Source organism: Xyrauchen texanus, chromosome 44 (genome assembly GCF_025860055.1).
Source record: "Xyrauchen texanus isolate HMW12.3.18 chromosome 44, RBS_HiC_50CHRs, whole genome shotgun sequence".
Classification (NCBI taxonomy): domain Eukaryota; kingdom Metazoa; phylum Chordata; class Actinopteri; order Cypriniformes; family Catostomidae; genus Xyrauchen; species Xyrauchen texanus.
The window spans coordinates 19,759,914-19,783,259 of record NC_068319.1 but is presented as its reverse complement, the minus strand read 5'-3'; positions in this window follow the sequence as shown (position 1 = coordinate 19,783,259).

The window sequence follows — 23,346 nt, the reverse complement described above, 5'->3', positions numbered from 1 at the left end:
TAATAAATGCCTCTTTGCATTAAGTTTGCCACATTCACATATTTTGCACATCAGACTGTGCAAAACGGAAGGAAGAAAGCCCACAGTTGTCTTTCATATTTAAACATCTGAGCCTTTTAAAGAACTGAAAATTAAATATTACAAATCCTGACGTATCCAAAAACCACTGAGCGGGAAAATGGCAAATCCAGAGGTTCTCCAAGACTAGAAAGCTGTCAGAGTGATTACTGCCCGAGGCGGCACTCATCCCTACAAAGAACAAAGTCAGAGGCTGACAATAGTTCTGTGGTCCTGTGAGAAAAATAGCGAGATTACAGTTCCTACTCCCTGTCCATGTCAGGCAATAACAGCAAGCATTATAGGGGATATTTTGAACTGAGAAGACACTGTGCCTCAATAATTTCAGCTTCATAAATCTCTGTTACATTCGAGCGTGGTGAATACAAGAGCTGGGCTGCCTCGTGACAGAGCTGAGCTCTTGAAACTCTGAATAGTTCAGCTGGAAACAAAGCACAATTAACTTTTTTAACTGTAAGACATTAGAAAGAGTGAAGGAGAAATGGGGAAAAAAGTGAGAGAATGAGAGGTGTGGTAATGGTGACATGGTTATGGAACGACATGGTGTCGTTCACACAAGAAGTGTGAACGACACCCCCGTCACACCCCTTACAAACATACAACCTGCATCCATGTGGCTGATGAGATTTTAAGCCAGAACTGTAACATTGCTTCATTTGCTGTATGTGTCTCTGTGTGCATGTGTTTGTGTTTACATCCTACCCATCATGCCTCAACATTGATATTCACGTTATTGTGCATTTCTTTTCAATTTCTTTCACGTCTCTTCCTTTTCTCAGGGCAAGCCTTCAAGTCAGAGCCGCAGATGGGGCGAGCGCATATGCGGTCACAACGCTTTCTGTCTGGCCCCCATCAGGAGCCGTAATAATAAAAAAAATAAAACATGGACTCTTTGTCTGCATTTAATGAGAAACTGTAAGCCCAGAGGGCAGATGTACAGGAGTGTATCTGAGCAGAACACCCTTTTCTGTCTCTCTCCCTCTGTTTTGGTCTGTGGGAGACATGAGCCACACACAGAGCAACTTCTGCCATCCTATTCTGCTTGATAATGCATCACTTTAGATACCATCATTGCCAATCACTTGTAAGCAATATCTGCACAGCACAGAACTAGTGTCATTCATGTGTGCCCGATGAACTCCAGTGTGAAATAATAGCTTGTAAATAATTTAATAGTCTAGTACAATTTTACTGGACTGGCACAGGAATAGGCGCTTTTAGAGACTCCCAAACTAGATAATATGCTTGAACCGTTTAGATGGAGTTCTAAAAGCTTAGATCTTGTAGATAAAACCCTAAACGCATCTGATGGTATTTCGGTTGTTTTACAGGACTTTAGAAAGTCATTATTTGATAAAATGATGCAGTACCACTCCTCCCATATTCTACCTCACTGAGGCAAAAAGTGAATTACATCAAGGAGAGTGACAATGAAATTAAATCAGATTCTCTTCCTCGGCTAACGTTACGAGCCCACCATTGCCAGTCTCTCAATGAAATGTTACCTTCCTGGCTGGCTGAATTCTGAATGTGTAGGCTCAACTTGAACATTTTTAGGCACGACTGACTGCATTTGATGTCATTTTCAAAGATGCAAATAATTGGAACGATAATGTACTGTGTGCTTGACTATTTAGTTAGAGGGGATTTAATACCATACAGATATTTCAAGCCAACTTAAAAGCCAACCAAGTCTGACAAAATCACATTAATTACCTAGATGTTTCTAAATACATTTTACGTGGGCTGTTTTATACCATTTTTATTCCCTTTCATACAAAAACGGCAGATAATCAGTTCACAAAACTTTTTTGCTCAGTTCCTCACAATGCTAACTTATGATATCAAAACACTTTTATTATAGCACATTAATTGTAAGGTGGTGCATTTTAATACATTACATTACTAACATTTACAAGCTTATTTGAGTGGGATCAAATTGCTCAACTGAAAGAGTGTTGCACTTGCATTAGATAGAACCGGGGTAGAGTCGTGAAGAGCAAGTCGACACATGAGGTGAAAGTGTCATAGAAACATCACAAAATGAATTGGTTGCTCCAGCAATTGCATTTTTCATCTCACATTTGCTTTTTATGACACTATCGATTAGGTTGACATTTAAGGTTTAGGGTAGGTAGCTCAGTTTTGTTGATTAAAAACTCGATAGAGCACTAACTGTAGAAACCTTATCTGTTTGGGAGAAAATTCTCATTTTAGAAAAAACCTGCATTTAGCACCACTTTCACCTAAAAACTGCCATGATATCTGTACCGAACCACGTGTAATATAATTTTGCTAAAATGTCACCATAGTCAGGATCCCATCCACACATGCATCATCAAACAACAAAACTTATTAAACCTTGACAATGTTTTACTATAGTGATCCTATGGGCTGAGGAAAGATAATTTACAGACTAATCAACTAACTTGACCTATAGTCAGAGAGTCTTGTTTTGACAGTTCTGTCTGAAATCAGCAAATATTGCAAGAAGGGTACGGAATAAAATCAGTCATTCCCAGTGGTGATGCAACTTTACTGTGCGAGAACCTCACTAAACTACTTTCTTCGCAGTTAGTTCCGATACAAAAATTTTGGGCTCGTTTATTAAAATTTAAACTTGTGGTGTCTTTGTTTCCAGTAATTTTTAAGAAAAACTAAAATGTTTTCCTGCAACAGTGATACATTATTTTTACATGAGCATGGTGGTTTTCCTCAATTCAGACTGGGAGGTTTTCCCCTCTTTTCTTCTTTTTTACTGGTAGAGACAGAACTCCACCAAAGAGCTTTGTTTTCTCAGAGCCACCCAGGCATTTTCAGAAGAGGGCTCGCATTACCTGATAGTGTCAGTGTCATTATGTCAGTGCCAGCCAGCCAATTTCATAAACATATGCACCAATTAAGAAATCCATTAATATCCATCATGTCCTGTCATAAATCATACAGCTCTGCAGCGGGTCTGACTATGTAATTATTGTTGAGCAAAAAGCGGAAGTCCTTGATTAGGTTGACTCATTATTTCTCTCCAAATGCTCCAACTCGGCCCTGAAATAATGAAAAAGTAAAATGAACCCACTCTGCTTCAGCGTGTTTATAACTGCACATTGCGGCTCTTTGAAAATGTCAGCTGGAAGGACCTGCGTTTCCCCGAGGGCTGATGAATTCAACCAACACATTTATCCCTGAGCATTCTCAGACTTCTGTGCAAACTTGCATCTTCAACCCAGAGCAAAGAATCAGATTAAACTAGGAGAGATGCTTCCATCACAATATGTGCCAATGAATAAAAGTAAATGTAGAATTGTTAACCGAGCATTAGCAATACGTCCAATTTGTAAATAATTACAGTTAAAGTTTCAGTTGAGCCACTGGAGTAAAATTCAAGAGAGATTCAGAGAAACTGAATTAATTTGTCTGACATTGCTGAGTATCTTACTTTCATAATCACTCACTCTGTAAATCTGATGTGTTCTTACATCAAATAATTAAACTGGTAGCAATTAGTAGTACATTTTGCTTTTATTGAGCACAACAGTCTAGTTCCGGAAGGAAAAATCCCATTCATTTTCTGCATTGACAAATAGATTTTCACCTATAAATTTTAAACCTTAAAAGACAGGCCTCCTGAGATCTCCAAAGTGGAGGCAATTTGTGGAAAATGACAGGCTGTGTTCGCCAGGTAAATCCCCGCGAACCACTCGCCTTCCCGGCACGCTTGCTTGCTCCCATCTGAGCTCGGGATGAGTGCGGCCCGCTTCGTGGCCGGCCTTCCGGTCCCTTGAGCTCCCGGAATTGGATGACGATAATCACCGCTGCATCGGAGAGCATTACAGCGGCATCTGATGTTAATGGCTCATGTGCGCCGCCACCTTCGGGTCTGCACGCCCAGTTTGAGCCTGATGCACAGAGGTCCGCTATGCTTCCCCGGGTACTGCGAGCGTGAGGTTGGACCGGAAAATCCCTTCCCCCTCACCCTCACGGCTATTTGATTGATTCCACGGGCATGTGCGCCGCTCACAGCCACGCCCCCCCGGTTCCTTTCTTCACGGGCGTGCATGACGAGCTGAGCAAGCCAAGCTCCCCCCCTGCATGCCATGGCCCCCTCCTGCAAGTCCACCGGGCAAAGGCACTCCAAAATTTGCACTTGGGTAGTCCTGTTCTTGATGTGCCGCAGAAACTGCACTCGAACAGGGGATGGCCACCCTCGTGGTCTGGAAACGCAACACATGGACCGGACCTGGTCGCAGTAGAGGAGGTAGACAAAGCACGGTTTCTCAAACGCTCCCATCTCCCAGCCCCGTCCATTTGGCGACACCACCTGAAGACTCCACCCAGCAGTCCTCAGTGGTGAAGAAACAGACGGAGGCTATTTCACACATCCTGCCCTGCCGCAAACCTGCCACCAGGGGCCATGCTCTGTCTGCTCACCGAGGGCGTCCTCCTGTGGCTTTCAAGAAAGAAAGAAAAGCGGTGCTCCGCCTCAACAAACATGGGCCCAGCTCTCAGCCCCGGAGTCGAGCTCCCCGCAGAAGATGGACGCCCCCTCATCTCACGGACCCCCTCGAGGACCCGGAAGGCTCCCAGGCGCTCCTGAGATGACCGACCCAGAGACCGAGACATTAGCTCTGGAGCTGGTAAGACCACTCTGTCCCCCAGTGGGGGGCCGGGAGGAGAATATTTTGTTTAATTAATTTCATTGGCCGCACCCCCTAACGGGAGCTGCGGTACTCAAATTTTCAATAATAGAGCCTTTTTTGTCTCTTAATTTCCTTTTTTGTCTCTTGGTCACTTGGCCCGCAAATGCTGTTCTCACAGAACTCTGCCGCCAGACCTCAACAGTCCCGGCATGCTGGACATGGCCACAGTCCGCCTTCAGCCCCATGACTGTCCCCAGGCCGGCCGGTTCTGATGAGTCTAGAGGACGCCTGCACCAAACCTCCTCCTCAGTCACGAACCCGCCCCCTGCTGGGCGCAGAGCAAGGTAAGTGCTTTGAGTTTGTTCTCAGCAGCAAAGCCTCGGGATGCACCTTTGCCTCAAGAGAGACTATCTCGTTCCCTCCATCGGGGAACGGAGGTTACATTCATAACCTAGACGATCTGAATAGTCTATACTTGTAATCAGCAGATTTATATAATTAGTTTAATATTTCTCCATAGTTTTAATTCTATTATATGACTCACAATGCTTTATGGGATTGTAGTTAATTCCCTTTAAGACTTTAAAAGAATAGTTCACCCAACATTCTCTCATCCTTTACTCACTCTAATGCCTTCTCAAACTCATATGACTTTCTTCTGTGGAACACAAACGAATATATTTTGATAACTGACTTGCATTGTATAGACAAGAACACTTAATATCTCTATCAAAATACCTTAATTTATGTTCTGCAGAAGAAAGAAAGTAATATGAGTTTGAGACGGCATAAGGGTGAATAAATTAGTAAAAAGTGTAGAATGTTGACAAATCCCTGGTTGGTTTGGTTCATGGCTTAGAAATATTTTATGAAATTCACTTTGAAAAAAATTACTTGGTAAAACTACTGCAATTTTCTAATTCTGCATTTCAGTTTCCACTTAAAGTAGTCCAACTGTGCAGACCAAATACAGTTACCTCATTATTGCCACTGGTTGTATATCTTTAACCCTACTGATCTTGTGGTGCAGCAATTTCTCTTAATTATGAAAATAACCAGATTTATAGTGGCTGCATATACAAGATGAAAAATATACTTTAACCTGAATGCAACATGTCAGACCCTCAGTTATGTAGACTAGTTGGCGGCTGGCCAGAGCTGACTAATGTCTCCTTGCTAGTGGCGGTTTGAAGAGAATCGATCGCCCAATAACCAGTTCTTCCTGTTCTCTCCCTCTAGGAGAGCAATGAATGCATATCCCTCATTGAGCAAACCCTATTAACAAAGATACCGCAAAGGCATACATTATTTAAAGGATCCAGTTTCATGAAGCCAAATCAAAACAAAAATTAATTATACATCCTTTCCAGGGCAATCTTTTTTATTTTTGCCAAAGGAAATGTCCATAAGTAAATGCTGTTATGGTAATAATACAGAATTACTATATGTTTGGATTGTAAGTTTAAAGCACAGCAATGCACCTGGGGCCGGTTGCACCAGCTAAATGTACGTTACAACTTAGCCTAGTTGTGGTGTAAAAGGGCACTAATTCACCATTTATGCACTACTAAAGGTTTGAGCATTGCACCATTAAACTTAGAGGTTGGAATAAAAAAGCAGACTGACTAAATGACATCAATGAGCTCATGTTTTGGTTGACAGGCTTCAGTCCTTTCGACATGTCTGATGATGTTGGCATTTACGCTCATTATATTTACAGGAGAACATATTATGTAAAAAAACGTACCTCCTCAGCATGAAACCAATCTAACGGTGCACTTTTCTGTATACGCTGCCCAGTGTCAAGTTTCAACAAATGAAATATAGAAAATATTAAAACGAATAAATGTCTGTTTTTCCAGCCAGTTGTATTAGTATTTATTTATTGTCCCTTACTCATTTTAGATACAGTTATTGAATATTGTTATTTACATAAGCTAAATAGACTACATCACTAATTCAATCTTGTTTTATTACATATCGTATATTAATGGGGATATAATTTATTACAGCTGACAGTTACATGAGCAAACAAGGATTGAACATCAACCTTAACAAGATCAAACTGAAATTCACAGCTTATTAACACTTCTGTTTACAAATTTGAAGGCTGCTTATTGGATCAATACAAGTAAACATCATAATATGTGACTATGCATTTACAGAGAGCTTACGACCTTCTAGTTAAGTCATGCCTTAAGAACAGTTTGTGCAACCAAATTAAGCACTGCCTTAGTTACATACTAACTAGTAGTTACTAAGCCCTTAGTGTGAACTTTACGTCCCAACTTAAGTGAGAACATACGCACAGCTGGTGCAAACCTACCCTGGTCAATGAAGGCTCTCTGAAGGCAGGAAGGTGATCCACTCTGCACAGATCAAAGTTAATGGGGGTTCGGCATCGTGGCCAGGCCACATTAGTGAAGGCTCTCACGGTGTATCGATTAGAGCCCAAGGAAAAAGTTTGGCCATTATGTGAAAGCGGTGATGGGATGGACCAGCTCACTGAGAGATCAATGATGTGCCCACAGTAGTAATCACCAGCCACCTGATGATGTTTTTATTGGCCTAGCAAGTACTGGGAGAATGTGTTTGCAGTTTTCTGTTGTCTGTATCGTGTCAACAGACCGAATAGTTTGTAATAGGACTGGGAGTGAAAGTAGGGTTTAAAGTCAACAATTATTTACATTATACTACAATAATTTAGCCTTTGAGATTTAAACTATTAAAGTAAATTCTACATAATGCACTCGGAGACCAATGTTTTGCATTCATCTTCTTAAGACTGTCTAAAAAACAAATTGACAGAGTTTGTTTGCTTTGTGAACAAAATACCAGGGGTCTGATGGTGCTTTAAGGTTTACATCCAGTAAATTGAAAACCATTAAATAGAAAATGTTTTTGTTCCTTCAAGACATCGTAAGTTTAAACGGCGGGCAATGTATTTCACATTTGTTTTGACAGCACTCTGCTGTACTAAAATCATTGCTGAGCTGATTAATTAAAAGTCCTCCAGCACTCTCAGTATCTTCTATTCTGTGCCTTCAAAGCCCTTTTTTTTTAGCCAAAATATTAAGCAACATCTCTTGCATTCTTTACAGATATGCCTATCATGTTATGGTTTCCGATGAGCTCGGTTTCTGTCATTTATTTACTCAACCTAATGTTGCTCCAAACTCACATGACATTCTTTCTTCTGTGGAACACAAAAGGTTAATTCTAAAGTCTTCTCACCATTTATTTGCAGAATGCAAATACAAAAAGAACACTTTAAAACCATAGTAAAAGTAATCAACATGACTTATGCACTTATATTCAAAGCCATTTGAAGCTAAATGATCACTTTGTACAATGAACAGAACCAAATTTAAGTCATTATTCACTCTGAAATAAAATCTAAACATTAATATATACCTTATATCAAATACTGTATGGAGGCTACCCATATGTTCATAACATCTAACCTTAATGGTTTGCATCGCCTTTCAAGGCCAGACATCACAACGTCATATCACACATTTGGGTGAATATATAATGAAAGCATTTTCATTTTTGGGTGAACTATTCTTTAAAAATGCCCATCTTCAATAGCAGACAAAGCTGAAGAACATGTAAGTATATTTTTAGCCAGTACTGACAAGTATTAATAGGAATAGTTTAAAATGTGTAGCCTATTAATGCATTAACATAGCCATATGCTAACACTAGGAATAACTGTGTTAGTCAGTCTCTCTTGCTTTCAAACAAAGAGTACAATTTGTGCCACACATGCAGTTGACAGTTAATGCTGATGAGTTTTAAAAGTGTCTTAAATCAGTTTCCTATGTTTCCATTTCAGTTATAAAGCTGTATATGCAGACAACTGCCCACGTAGCACCAGCTCACTAGGTTTTCAAACAGCCATTGTCTTTATATAATGATGTTTTCATAAAAAGAAAAAGGAACTTTTCACACTTTGTCAATTCAGTTGCAAATTCAAAGAAGCACAAGGCTTTGAGACCAAAATCCAAGATTATACATTTTACTGAAGAGTTATGTGGAATTTATATGTGATATATATATTAGAGCTGTCAAAATTAACACGTTTGTGTACCCATTGTAGATGCTTTCAATGGTGAACAGGGGTCATCATGGGCACTCTATCTGGCCTGGTACTACACAGACCCATACGAAGCAGAGTGCAATGCACTGTGTGTTGTGACACATCCCTCCCATAACCGTAATAAAACTTTTCTATGACTTGTGCCACAGTAGACCTTCTGTCAGTTAGGACCAGACGGGATAGCCTTCATTGCCCTCGTGCATCTATGAGCCTTGGGCGCACAACACCCTGTCGCCGGTTTGTAGTTTGACCCTCTTCGGACCACTGTTGGTATGTAATCACCACTGCTGACCGGAAGCACCTCACAAGCCTTGTTGTTTCAGAGATGCTCTGACCCAGTCATTTGGACATAACAATTTGACCCTTGTAAAAGTCGCTCATGTCTTTGACTACGAGAACGGATTGTTCACTTACCATCTAATCTACCCAGACCTTGACTTGTGGTCTTGTTAGGAAATGATTATTAGAACATTATTCACTTCACCTGTGAGTGGTCATAATGTTTTGCCTCATCAGCGTGTATATATGTACACATGCATGTGTGTGTATATACACTCACCGGTACACCTGTACATCTACTTATTCATGCGATTATCTAATCAGCCAGTAATGTGGCAGCAGAGTAATGTATAAAATCACACAGATATGGGTCAGGAGCTTTAGTTAATGTTCACATCAAATGATCTCAGTGATTTAGACTGTGGAATGATTGTTGGTGCCAGACAGGCTGGTTTGAGTATTTCTGTAACTGCTGATCTCTAGGTTTTCTCTAGAGTGTAAAGAGAATGGTGCAAAAAAAAAAAAAAAAACACCCAGCGATTGGCAGTTCTGTGTGCGAAAACGGCTTGTTAATGAGAGAGGTCAGAGGAAAATGGCCAGACAGGTCAAGCTGAAAGGAAGGTGACAGTAACCCAAATAAACATGTGTTACAACAGTGCTATGCTGAAAATAATAACTGAACGTACAACACATCGAACATTGAGGCGGATGGGCTATAGCAGCAGAAGACCCCTCTGGGTACCACTACTGTCAGCTTAGAACAGGAAACTGAGTCTGCAGTGGGCACAGTCTCACTAAAACTTGAGCGTAGATGATTGGAAAAACATCGGAAAACTGGTCTGACAAATCTGGATTTCTGCTCAGGTATACAAATGGTAGGCCATTTGTTTTCTGCTGTTGTAGCCCATCCGCCTCAAGTTTCGACATGTTGTGCATTCTGAGATGATATTCTGCTCACTACAATTATACTTAGGGGTTATCTGAATTACCGTAGCCATTCTGTCAGCTCGAGCCAGTCTTCCCATTCTCCTTTGACCTCTCTCATCAACAAAGTTTTTTTGCCCATAGAACTGCCACTCAATGGTTGTTGTTTTTTTCCGCACCATTCTCAATACACTTTAGAGAAAACCTAGAGAGCAGCAGTTACAGAAATACTAAAACCAGCCTGTCTGGCACCAACTATCATGCCACAGTTGAAATCAATGAGATCACATTTTTTAAACCATTCTGATAGTTGATGTGACCATTAACTGAAGCTCCTAACCCATGTATGCATGATTGTATACATTCCAATGCTGCCACACGATTGGCTGATTAGATCAATTTACATTCCCTGTATAAGACAAATCTTTTTTTTGTCACATCCAATTGATAATATCACTCACAACTCTTTCTTAACACGATCAGCATTTACTTTCCAGAGCAAAAGTGACCCTTTCTATTTAAAATTGAATATGCCTTTGTCCACACCTCAGGGACCCACATCTGCACCTTCACACCAGCAGAAAGCTCTGACCTCTGTGATCTTTCTACAGACTGATTTTAACCTTCACTCCAAAAAGAAATCTCCAAAACATTCTCGTTTCAATCACAAGAAGTCTGATTCAGAGCGCTGGTGTCGACACAACGAGATGTGGGGTGTGTTATACTGCTGAGAATGTAAGAGGATAGTGAGAAAGAGTTCATTTTTCAAAGTGCTAAGAGGCAAGTGATGGTCCCTCAGCCATTGCCTTGGTGTAGGGCAGATGAATGGGACAATATGGGGGAAGAAAAGATTAAAACTGAAAAGCAGAAGACAACAAAGAGAGTAGAGTTGAGAAAGAAAGGAACTAGACAACAGCATTAAAAAATCAGCACCTCCTTTTCGTTCTCTAGCTCTCTATGTCATATCATATGCAATTCATCCTTCTACACGGGCCTCGTGGGAAGATCCATTCCTTTTTAAGGTAACACTCTAAATTGCTATAGGCCTTCTCCTTACACACTGTAAAGTTTCACAGTTATTTCTGAATAAAAAAGATCTGACAGCCATTCAAGATTATAACATGTGTGATATTTTGAAGGAATGAATGCGTTGACAGATCTGTCAGACAGAAGTGAGAAACTAAACACAAATATGTCAATTTATTGAGTGCTCTTTCTGTAAAGGACGGCCCACCGATCTGTCATTGCATTATTTTAAAAGGGATTCAATGATTTTAGGGTCAATAGAACACTGTTAGTGACTTGTCTGTCAGAGCTGTCTGCTTGTAAGGGTGTCGAATGAAAATGTCAACTGATGTATCTTCATATCTCTGTCTGATACTTCCTGATTGCTGTGCATAGTCAGGAAGGCTGTGTGATGTGTGTTGCATAATTCTCTCAAATAATTTATAAGTAGTCTTGAATTTTAGATGAAAAATTGGACTTCAGTGCATTATCCTCCCATGTGGCAGCCAGACATACAGTGCTGGCGTGCACAGTTAAAAAATACTGCAGCTGACTTTGTGAAGTTTTCAACACTGAGCATCCTACATTCATCTTGCATTCTGTTGACTGTCTCAATCAGACAAAACATGGCAACTATGAGAAATGCCACCAAGATTGTAAAATATTTCATGGCATTACAGCTGTGGAAATGTCACAACCCGCTGGCTAAAGCCACAGTGCATCCCAGTGTGCTCAGGGGCTGCTCCTTTTCATAACTCACATTCACAACTGATTGAATATACGTATATGCATTATAAAAAAGGAGAAGATAAAACAGATTCAATTCATGCTACAAAATGTCTAGATATATTCTCCAAGAGCTTTCTGAGCCAGAGTATTTATCTAGCCAATTGAAGCAATATTACCATAATTGGTTTGAAACCAAACCACCAGTAATGATGGTGAAAGTCAGTTTAATGCTAAATAATGTAGAGAATATGAACCAAATTTCTGTGCAATAAATGAATAAATCTTTGCATTTAAATTTCAGTTTCAATGGAACAACATCAAAGTGCATTGAAAGTGGTATTTCATCAGCACTAAATGAAGGTATAGCAGTATGATACTCAAATTCATCCCCAGTAAATCAAATTGCAAATATTAGAGATAGTCTTACAATATATATAAAAAAAAAATATATTAACAATTTTAAATCTGTTTAGATTAGTTCAATCATCCTCCACAATGATAAAATAAAACAATGGGAGTGAAAGCGGTCCTTTGAAAGATACGATATTCTAAAGAAATTCTTAGAAATGTTGTCCAAATTCTGCAGAGCCCAGATCCTAATTATTCTATATGAAGGCTAAAACAGAATGCAAGCTCCAGTAAAAGCTCCTCTCTAGTTTTTGGGGCTGACAATACTTAATGTATTCATTATTATGCTTTGAAGTGTGAAAATGCCTTGATCATACAGTTATTGTTAATGGTGAAATGCTGTGTATTTAATGCATGGCACTGGAACAAGACCCCCCCCTGTGTTTTCAGATAAGCAATTAATATAAGTGGGTCACCCGTTGTTGAACAAGTACTTGAACCCAGAGGCACAGAGGTTTCATATTTGATTTTAACACTGATGCCTCCATCTTTTAAATCACCAGATCTATTGGCTCTGATAGTGGGAGAGAGCAAAAATGAGAGAGAGAGAGAGAGAGAGAGAGAGAGAGAGAGAGAGAGAGAGAGAGAGAGAGAGAGATTATACTGATGAAAGCCCTGAATCTGTTATTTACCTAAAGTCAAATCTGCACATACAATGCGATTTTATCATTGATATGTTGGAGTACCCCTGAGAACACTCTGCTATCCGAGGCGCTGTTCTCCACAATTTGCTCACCCCATGCAAATGAAAGCATAGCAGCAACAGGCTTCCCCCACCGCACCCCTCGGAAGCCAGTTGTCATGATCGACGGTCACAAAGACCTGTAAAATATCCCCAAGCCAGCGTGTCTCTCCCACATCCATCCACAGAACTGTCACTGATATTGAGAGACTGTCACGCTCCTTCTACATCCAAATCAACAGTAAATATTAGTCTAATATGGCCTCTGGGAGCTCAGTAACATCCCCTTTATTAACCTTGAAGCCTAGATGTTTGATGTTAAACAATTACTCTGGCAGCTCTCAGGGGAAAAACGCAGCACACATCTCTTTCCGTCCCTTAGCCATGCCGCTGCTCAAGGTGCTTTGCGATATGCTCATATTACACGCCTAGCACACATCCTGGGTCCAATTGCAAACATTAACACTTCATCATAATCACATGAGTCTATATTGGTTTGCTTGGATTAGTAAGATCTGCAAGGAATGCAAGAAAATCACCACATGGTTTGGGGTAAGAAGAATGTGTTACAGTATCACAGATCTAATTATGGGAGGAGGGGGTGTAAATAAGGCACCAGAGACATTCAATCTTCAAACATATTTTTGCTACAACAGATGAATTATTTATTGAGCCTGTTATTTGTGACCTTACACAGCTGGGCTGTGGAAACACGGGCCTGTCATGTTGACATCAAAACTCACACTGTTTTCCACCACGCAGCAAACACGGCTCCTGTGCAAACATCACACCCCTTTCGGCCCCACGTACCCTGCCTCAACAAAGTACAGTCTGGACTCCGAGCAGCATCTTCACTCTTATTCAAACAAACAGGGGCTTACTCTAATCCTTGCTTGCTGTCTCCCCAGCTTGTTTCCAAGGTAACGTGTCAGAAGAGACAAGAGCAGTGCCGACTGCCTCCACAGGGCCAGTTCCTCTCCTCTGCCCAAGTTCGTCTGACTTTTGCTCACATGACACCTGTTCCTATGACAACCAGGTTGAGGACAACCAGAGAGCACGCAAGTGAGGGGAGCACCGCACATTCCGATGAGATCTGACGAAAATGAGGATAGTGGATTGTGATCAGCCTCACTCCCTGAAGTCCTCCGATATTACACACCATTTAATTGCACCAGCAGCTGGTTGGATCTCAGTTGCCCTTGTTAAACGGTGAACAAAAATTGGTATTTTAGACAATACAAAAATCACTCAATAGTGTGATGGGCCTGAAACTGCTTTAAATATGTACCCTCTCCAAAATGAAAATAGCTTATTGGAACTATTATGTAATACAGGTCTCATCTTCAGAAACTTAGGCACATATTTTCTTGCTTTCCTGTTGCATTATTCAGAATGACAGCATTTGAATAAAGGTTTTGATGCTAATTTAAAGGAAAATCACTTCGCTTAACCTGTCCAGGGGGATAGGCGATGCATTCCATTTCCTCACCTCTCAATTTCTTCACAAGGCTAATCATTTGTGATTGTACACTTGAGAGTCTAAATGTCTCCACTACAATACTAAAATATGAACAGCTGCCTACAATTATCATCAATTGTAATTTATATGAATGTATTAAAACTCAGATTACCATGCCACAGACTTTATCATGTTATCTTTCACATCAGTGATGTATTCTTGGCTACGCAAGGCATAGAATTTCTGAGCCCTTAAGTTTAGATGTGAAGATAAGCACATGACCTTCTTTCAGTCACTGTAAACCTGCACAGTCCCCAAGCATTCTAGCCTGTATAAAGATCAGCCCAGCTGGAGCAGAGCCATCAGACTGCAGGAGGGGCCCATGGGCATTTTCCAAATGAGAAGTGAGAGACAGTGTGGCCTCAGACACCTGTCCCTGTGAGAGTGCAACTTAAACCGTCTACCTTCCTCTCTTGAGTCTGGACTGATCCAGCAGCATTGATCCATGCTGGGATGTGGAAGCCGGTTCGTGACCGATGGCCATCGACTCGCACAGGAGGCTCTGAAAGAATGTCTCCATAAGCTCCCCACACACATCCAGTATCCAATGCCATCCAAGACCTTCATGGCCTATTAGACTTAGACAACTAGGAGTTTGTGTCAGCTGGGTTGTGGTCTGGCTGTGACAAGAGTATTAAGGTCACATCTGGATTTGAGACAGTAAATGGAACAGACAGTGATGTCAAACTTAAATCCAGGCAGCTTCTGTCACCCACTATATATGATCGGGATAAGCTCATTCGTCTTCGGCTGGAATCCTCACAATTCCATCTGCTTTCCAACCTGAAATGCGCTACATCTGACAGTCCATCAGGGCTATGTATCCCTGCTGTTACTATGTGAGTAGTAGCGTTGGCTGACGACTTCATGCATTTCCCACCACTGTGACTTCACAGGAACACAAATCACCTCATGCGCCTATTAAAAACCAGTGAATAGAATTCCAGAATCCTCTGATATCCCCTCCAACCAATCGTGCTGATTTATTGTCCTCCAAACACCCAGAGAACCAGCAATAGATCAGAAAGATTCACGCCTACCTCACTAGAGCAATATGAAATGCTACACTCGTCTGAATCAGTGCGGTTATCCCCAGATCGAGGAAATCCTCGGAAACCCTACTTGTTACTCAGCATCCACCCCTACATGAGGGGTTCATCCATATCTTTTCCTTCTCCTCCCTCAATCCTCAATCATCTCTCTTCATCCTCCGTATTCTACTAATAAATCACCACAGTAGAGGCCTTGGCTGCCAAGCTCAACCCCGCAGTGCACAGAAAACCTGATTAGTGCCATTTACCCAAATGATTTACGCAAAACAATTGCCTCAACTAATTCAAGCTGCTTAATTTCATTTCTTCTTGTATCCTAAATTCATTGCATGAGATACACAAGAAAATTATGTACGGTAACTGAAATGACTCAAGGCGATCATTTTCCATAAACCGTTTGACTATATTCTGCTATTTTGCTTTATCGTGTGACTGTGTGTGTGTGTTCTGTCTGGCCAGAAGTGGCTTGGTATGGTCTCTGTGTCACATTATGAGAGTTATTAAGAAAGAAATGCAAATTACGAAGTCACACAAAGTCTGAATTTCATCCTGCTGATTGGCTTTGAAGGTTCTGACCCTGCTAATATCTCTATTTCACCTGTCTCATTTCACGCTTGCCTTTCAGACCATGAGGAGACGACAGGGAAATTATATGGTAATATATTAGCCCATAATATTAAAGCTGTTTGAGAAAATCTACCAATGCAGAGCATTTAACTATGTAGCAATGCTTTTTTCTGGCTGTACAGGCGCCTGTTTTGATTTTTGCAGACTCACACTGACCAACTGTGTGAATGGCAAATAACAAAAACTGACACCAAATGACTGGGGATCACACACAACCCAACAGTAAATTTGATCTGATCCTAAAAATACAATCACTCTTCTGTTAAAGGATTAGTTCACCCAAAAATGAAAATTCTCTCATCATTTACTCACCCTCATTCCATCTAAGATGTGTATGACTTTATTTCTTCTGCAGAACACAAACAAAGATGTTTCGAAGTATATCTCAACTGTATTTTCCAAAACAATCACTGTTAATACTAGTCATGATTTCTGTCTCAGTCAGGGCCATAACCACAATATACTTTGAGGGGGAGAAGTCCCCTCCAATAATCAGATATGGCCAAATTGTCAATTGTCAGCAAGCAGTTCAAGTTAAGAGTGTCTGTGTCATGTGAGATGTAAGTATCTAACTAAACATGCAGTATTTGACCTCTGTTTGCACTGTGTGCAAACTATATTCACCATTTGGCAAAATTCGCCATCTTGAATTTAAAATGTCGTATACAGTGTGTGTTTGTGTGCGTGCACAAATGTGTGTATTTTGTAAATTAATTGAATGTGGTTATCTGGCAAGCTTTTAAACCAACTTTTAGAAACTTCATATTGAAAATGATTGATAAAACACAAAGTAGAGCGTTTTCACCCTTAGATTAGAACTAGAACATTAGACCTGTGATTTGAGGCTTACATTGAGTTTTTAGGTTGTGACAAGGACAGTATCTTATATTTGTAGTGCAAATAGTATTAGGAAATTTTCTAAATAATTTCTTTATGTCTTAAATTAATTCTGAATTTCGTACAGCTCCACCAGAGAGTCTTATTTTATAAGAGAGACCATTTTATTTTGAGCATGTCTTGTCAGGTCTGTGCTCAAAAAATGAGCCACCAGTTAAAAAAGTTCACCTAAAAATGGAAAATGTATTCACTCATTTATTCACCCTAATGTTGATCAAAACCCATAAGCTGTTACTTTTTCTTGAAACATAAAAATAGATATTTTAAGCAGCTTTATTCCACAGAATAACAGTTTATAGTGAGCAGGAGCTTTCAGTATTCAGAAAGGACAAATACTGTAAAGCATAATTAAAGGTTCACAATAAAGACATCATAGCAGTTGTCCCTATGACTTGTGCACTTTATTCCAAGCTTCCTGTGGCCATAGAAAAGCTTAGTGTTTTATGGGCTACTTTTCTGGTCTTTTAATTATTCTTTTCTCTTGGACCTTGAGAGCAGTGGTCAATATGAAGTGTTTTTGTATGTAAAAGAGCAGTAAATAATTTTGTGTATTTTCATTTTGCAATCCAGCTGATGTAATGTCATTTTACAGATACATCAGTGATTAAAAGAAATGCAATTATATTATATTTTGCCAAACCCCATTACACCTAGAATTATTGCATGCTTGCATGAAAATTCAAACTTCATGGCCATGCCCACTGACATTGCATGTATTACTTATGGCATCGCAATGTGCTCACTGCTAGCACTCTTAAAATAGGGCCCTTCACCCGTCCTATGACTAGATGTAATCATAGTCTAAAGGCAAGAAATCAGAATCTGTGTCAATAATTTGCTATGGGATATTCTGTAAAATATGTGAACTGACTGTCCTCAAATTTTGCTGACAAGCACCGACTCGCCCTGACTGTGAATCAGGGGAAAAATCTGTGTTAAAGTCATGTTGTGTAATCCAGCTTTAAGGACCAATTCACACATATGCGCTGTTATATAATTGTTTTTCTATGTAAACATCCGCTAGACAGATGTCTTTAAAAGTCAAGTTAAAAATAACTTTTGACCCTAGAATGCTTATCCCAAAAAACTTACACAAATGCATAAAGAGGGTCAAAATTACCCCTATTGTTTTCAAAGGATTTATTCCAAAAAAGGAATCGAACTTTATCTTTAAGAATTTTAGAATAAGATAGTTCACAACAGTTTTACTGTTTAATTCATGTTCTTTTGTTTGTTTTTGATAAATACAAAAATTCTGTATTCTTTAAAATAATTGAAACTTTTCCTGAACTGACTCTTTCTGAGCCTTTGTCACAAACATATTCAAAACATCTACGGTAATAGTGCAGACAGCATTCTACACTGGAATGTTCTAAACCTCATCTGCTTCATATTAAAACACCAAGCTACTACACAAAAATTTGTCAAAATGGCAGTCATCTCCAACATAACCTGGTTTGTAGTCTAGATCATCATCATCTGAGTACTCCTATTTTGACTCCTAAGCGATTATGTGTGTCCATAATTTCCAAAACCTTCTCTGCTGTATATGCAAGCATGTTTAGCTAATAGTTAACCTGTTAATAGTTTTCTTGCTAGCTGATTTGGATTATTTGAATTTCTACACTTCAAAATCTGTTTAAAAATTTAAAAGTATTCGCTCTAGTAGTTTGCTAGCTAGCTGATTTAAAATATAATTCATCAATTTTAAAAAGTAAAAAAAAAGTCAAAATTCCATAGGAAATGCCAGTCTTGGTGTAGTGATAGATTTGTTGTTGTTTTTTATTTGATCTATGACCAAGATATATGAAAATAGCATTTTTGAGGCTTTTATTGAAGATCATGGAAATAAATATTTTTACTGATAAAATCTTCCAAACATCAGTCCCCTTCGGGTCAATTTGACCCCCTTTTTGCATTCTAGGGTTAAAAGTGCCTCTCAAAACACCATGTATAGCTTTTTTGGCACAAGAACATGTTTGGTCTGTGCGGCCACTTGCTTAGGCTTTAATTTGTGTTTTGGTCTTTTATTCTGTATTGACTTTAGGGATGTACAAAGTATAATTAAGTACTGAAAATTGTACTCAATTAGAAGCCAAGTATCTAGCCAAAAACAAACTTGAGTGCAAGTAAAAAGTATTCACATCAAATTGTACTTAAGTATTAAAAAAGTCAGAGAGGAGATTGTGTGAGAGAGGATGTTGTTTAATTTGATTGGTTTAAGTTGCCTTCTTACTGTTTCCTACGACATGTCATATTTCTCACCCAGTGGCATTCGCAACCTGGTCATAGAATCATGTAAAAATGAATACATGTTTTCAAAATTAGTTTTATGTGGCCTGTTATACGTCACACAGCAATTTCCTGGTGGAATGATCACTTGAGATGCTAAAACAACAAAGATTTCTATCCCCTTTCACTCAAATCAAGAGTAAAACAGCAGATTATCAGTTCATAAACACTTACTTTTCACTTTGTTCCTCACACAATGCTATCTTATGACATATAAACACTTTTACTATAGAGTATGATGCATTTTAATGTTTGAATTACATAAACAACTACATTTACAAGCTTGTTTAAGTTGTTAAAATGAAATTGCATGGTAGCTCATGTACTTGTGAAACAAAGGACCGGAGTACGAGTCCTGAAGAGCACGTGAGTCGACACGTGAACGAAAGTGTCATAGAAGCACCATCAAATTATGAATGGTCTTTTTCATCTCACATTTGCATTTTACATTTGCAAGGTTTAGGTTAAAGTTTTAGGGTAGGGAGGTTGGTTTTGTTGATTTAAATCTCAATAGAACATTATCCTTAAAAACCTCATTCATTCTGGAGAAAATTACACTCGCTTTTAGTGCCACACAGTGGACATTTCACGACGGAACTGCCCTGAGATGTGTAATGAATCTAATTAAATGAATGCTTAATATTTACACAGATATGTACAGTCACATACGGTCTAGTCGCACAAATAATTCAATGTATCCGAAGCTCAAATCAAATTCGAAATTCCACCTCTGCAGATGGTCGGAACTCCAGACCTCTCTCATTTGTCGGATGCAGTGAAAAGGTGGCTTCAGTCCTATACGACTGCAATAATGTAGTGAGTACTTTTCAAGTTTAAATAAAATTGTAAGGAGTACTATTTTTTTGTTGGAAATATAATTAAGTAAAAATACAAGTATTCCATTTAAATTGCACCCAAGTAAAGTACAAATCCCAAAAATTAATAGTTAAGTAGATTTACTCAATTTCTCAATGTTGTTTAACATGATTTACACAACTAGGACTAGTTCCTGGAATAACATTCCTATCAACCAATCACTGCCTTTTGATTTTATGGGTAGCGTTAGGGCTATGATTGGTTGACAGGAATGTTGTTCCAGGAGCAACAAAGTGTTTTGATCCATCAAAACTCTTGTGTAAATTACTTTTGTGCTACTGGTGTTAAAATTAGCATCATAAAAGCAATCAAGGTTTTCTCTAAGTATAAGAGAATGATAGAGAAAATGATATATGAAGATTTCTCATGTACCAAAATAATTCCCCCAAGAAAGACCTCTAATGTTATTCATGCTGCAAATGTGCCCATTTAGCATGTAGAACAGGTCTAGATCTGTGTCTAGCACACAGCTAAGCTTTAGGAACATAGATTAACAGATGTAGGAAACTTAAGTCTTTTGAAATGTCCTTATGGTTTGCTAGGACCAAATTGCTGATATGTTAATATACCCAGAGGACTGAACGATAAGAGGTAATGAAGTCATGTAACACATGGATGGTAGGCTATGTAGATATGTAAAAGTATATCAAGAACATGATGTGTTATTATGGTAATGAATGGCAATAAATCACTTTCACAATATCCAAATGATTCAGTTTTAACATGCGGATAAATCTGTGCACCCTGAGCTCTAACAGGCAAATGTGTGAAATTCAAAGTGAAGTGGAGCTCCGGTCTTTAACACTAATACGACGACTGCTATCCATATTGACTCTCAAACAGTCAGAATAATTCAAATCTACATCACAGGATATTACTTTGCATATTTACTGAAGGATTTGCATAGAGAGGGTGGTGGAAAGCGAAAAAGAGCAAGAGAAAGAGACAGTGAGAGAGAGAGAGCTCCAAAGCACAGCCATTATTGCATACCAGGCTTTATTGCCGCTCCCAGAGGGACTGCAAAGGAACCATTAAATTAGTATTGGACCGAGTAGTGAACCTTGCTGTCAGCATCAGCAGAATGGCGAATGGCTTTGTTATTGTATTTGACATACTGAGACAGTTTTTAAAATGAATGTCTACATTGTGCCTTCCAAAAAAAGATTACCCAGATTAACTGTGCTTTCCATTCTCTCCTCTCTTTTCAGAGAGTCCTTTATTCACACACCTATTGACAAAGATATGATGGCCGAGTCCATCAAAAATGTTATTAGCTCTTTCAGATGCAGTGTTGTTATTGTAAACAAAAAATAATGAAACATTTTATTTCACTAACTAAATTAAAAAGAAAAATGCAAGTAAAAAGTGAAACTAAATGAACATGATACATTTTCATGACTCCAAAACAAACTAAAATGAAATAAAGATTTTATTTGAGTTTTTTATTTTTACAATGAGCCTTCATTAAACATGAAAATGACACTAGATAGTTATCAAATTAGACTTAATAATTCTAAGAATTTAAGCATTAAACATATTTAAATATGATCAATAAACAATTTTTGAAAGCCCCAAAATACTAAAAATAAAACTAAATTGAAACCAGAAAACACAGAAACAACTATTAAAAACTAAAACTAAACAGAGTGAAAATAACAAAAATTCAACTACATTTAAATGGACAAAATTCAAAAGAAATAGAAATTAATTTCAAAATTATAATAGCCCTGTTTCAGGAGGCCTATGGATGGTATCTAAAACTGGAATGATGGGGGTGTGGGGGTCATCTTAATCCTTAAAGTGTAGGAGAGGTTGGCTATCCTGGGACTAATTAATTACTCCATGGCAGACTAATAATGCTGCTGCCATTAATTCCCACAAGTTCATTAGGAACTGCTTCCTCACTCATCACAGAGCTTTGCTGGAAATACAAGCTCGCCCCTCGATGAAATCAGGAGAGCTCTCAGCCTTCGGCCCTGCTCAGATTTCTTCATTTGTTTTGGTGAAAATCCAATCTTGTATCCAAATAGGGGTGTGCAGCAAAGCCATTATCTGTATCTGTTGCTATGGCATAATTATCTGTGACCCTGTTTCCACCTGGTATTAGGATGCGTCTCGGGAGATCCGATCACATGTGGTCAGGTGAGACACATCGCTGTCACCTAAAGGTCTCTGTTTCATGACGACATACATCAATCACCATGTTACTTACTGCGTGATAATAAAGAGCAACAAATTCAGTAAAGATTAAGAAAGTGAAAAAACCTCCCAGATGCAAACACAACATGTCAAGCAGATTCAATCGTTGTTTTTCTGTTGTTGTTGTCTTTCACTCTTTTCTGCAGTAGACTCTGCTTGCTAACAGCAAGTATCATTAATAATGATCAATCATCACTTAGAGAGTGCAACTACTTGATCTCATTAACTGTTTGGCCAGTTCAACATTCAACACAACACAGAGTAGATTGAACACTGCTCAGAGTTACTTTTTAACACTCCTGTAGAGTGGACTCGTGGAGACACCAACAAGTGTTAATTTAACAGTGGGGATTTTGCTGTGCATAAGTTCATAATTACATTGTAATTTTGGACATAATTATCCTTGAGCTTCTTGAATAATCAGTCTAACGAATATTTTTTCCATTATTTTGATGAATTTATTATTTGTTTTTAAGTCATTATTCGTTCCCTAATATGTAGTATACCAAAATCACACTGTAAAATGTGGTAAACTCACATTGTTTCCTTAGCTATTCCTATCTGATTTACTGAATCAACCTGAAAATGTAACAGCGATGTTACTACAACAACATTTTTGCAATCCTATTTTTATGTGCCACTTTCTACACTTTTGCTGCAGTTTCCTAGTGAAATGAACACTAGGGGCGCTACAACAACTATGCATTCTATTCACTTTCACAAAAATCCAAGGGACAATGGCTGTTTATGAATTTATAACCATTTATTTTTTGCTCTTTTACACACACCCTGCTATGCAATTATTTAAAAACACTTTTACTCTAATGCGTTATTTGAAAAACAATAAATTTTTATGCTTGTATTACAGAACCACCCACATTTACACATGTATTCCAATTTCTTCAGTAAATATGCTTTTCATGCCAAATTTGCTTTAAACACTAGGTTTAAGGATGTTACTCAAGTACTTTAGGTTAAGAATGTTCACCTCTCATTTATCTTTTAGGACATTATTGGTAAGATCTAGGCTTAAGTTTTAG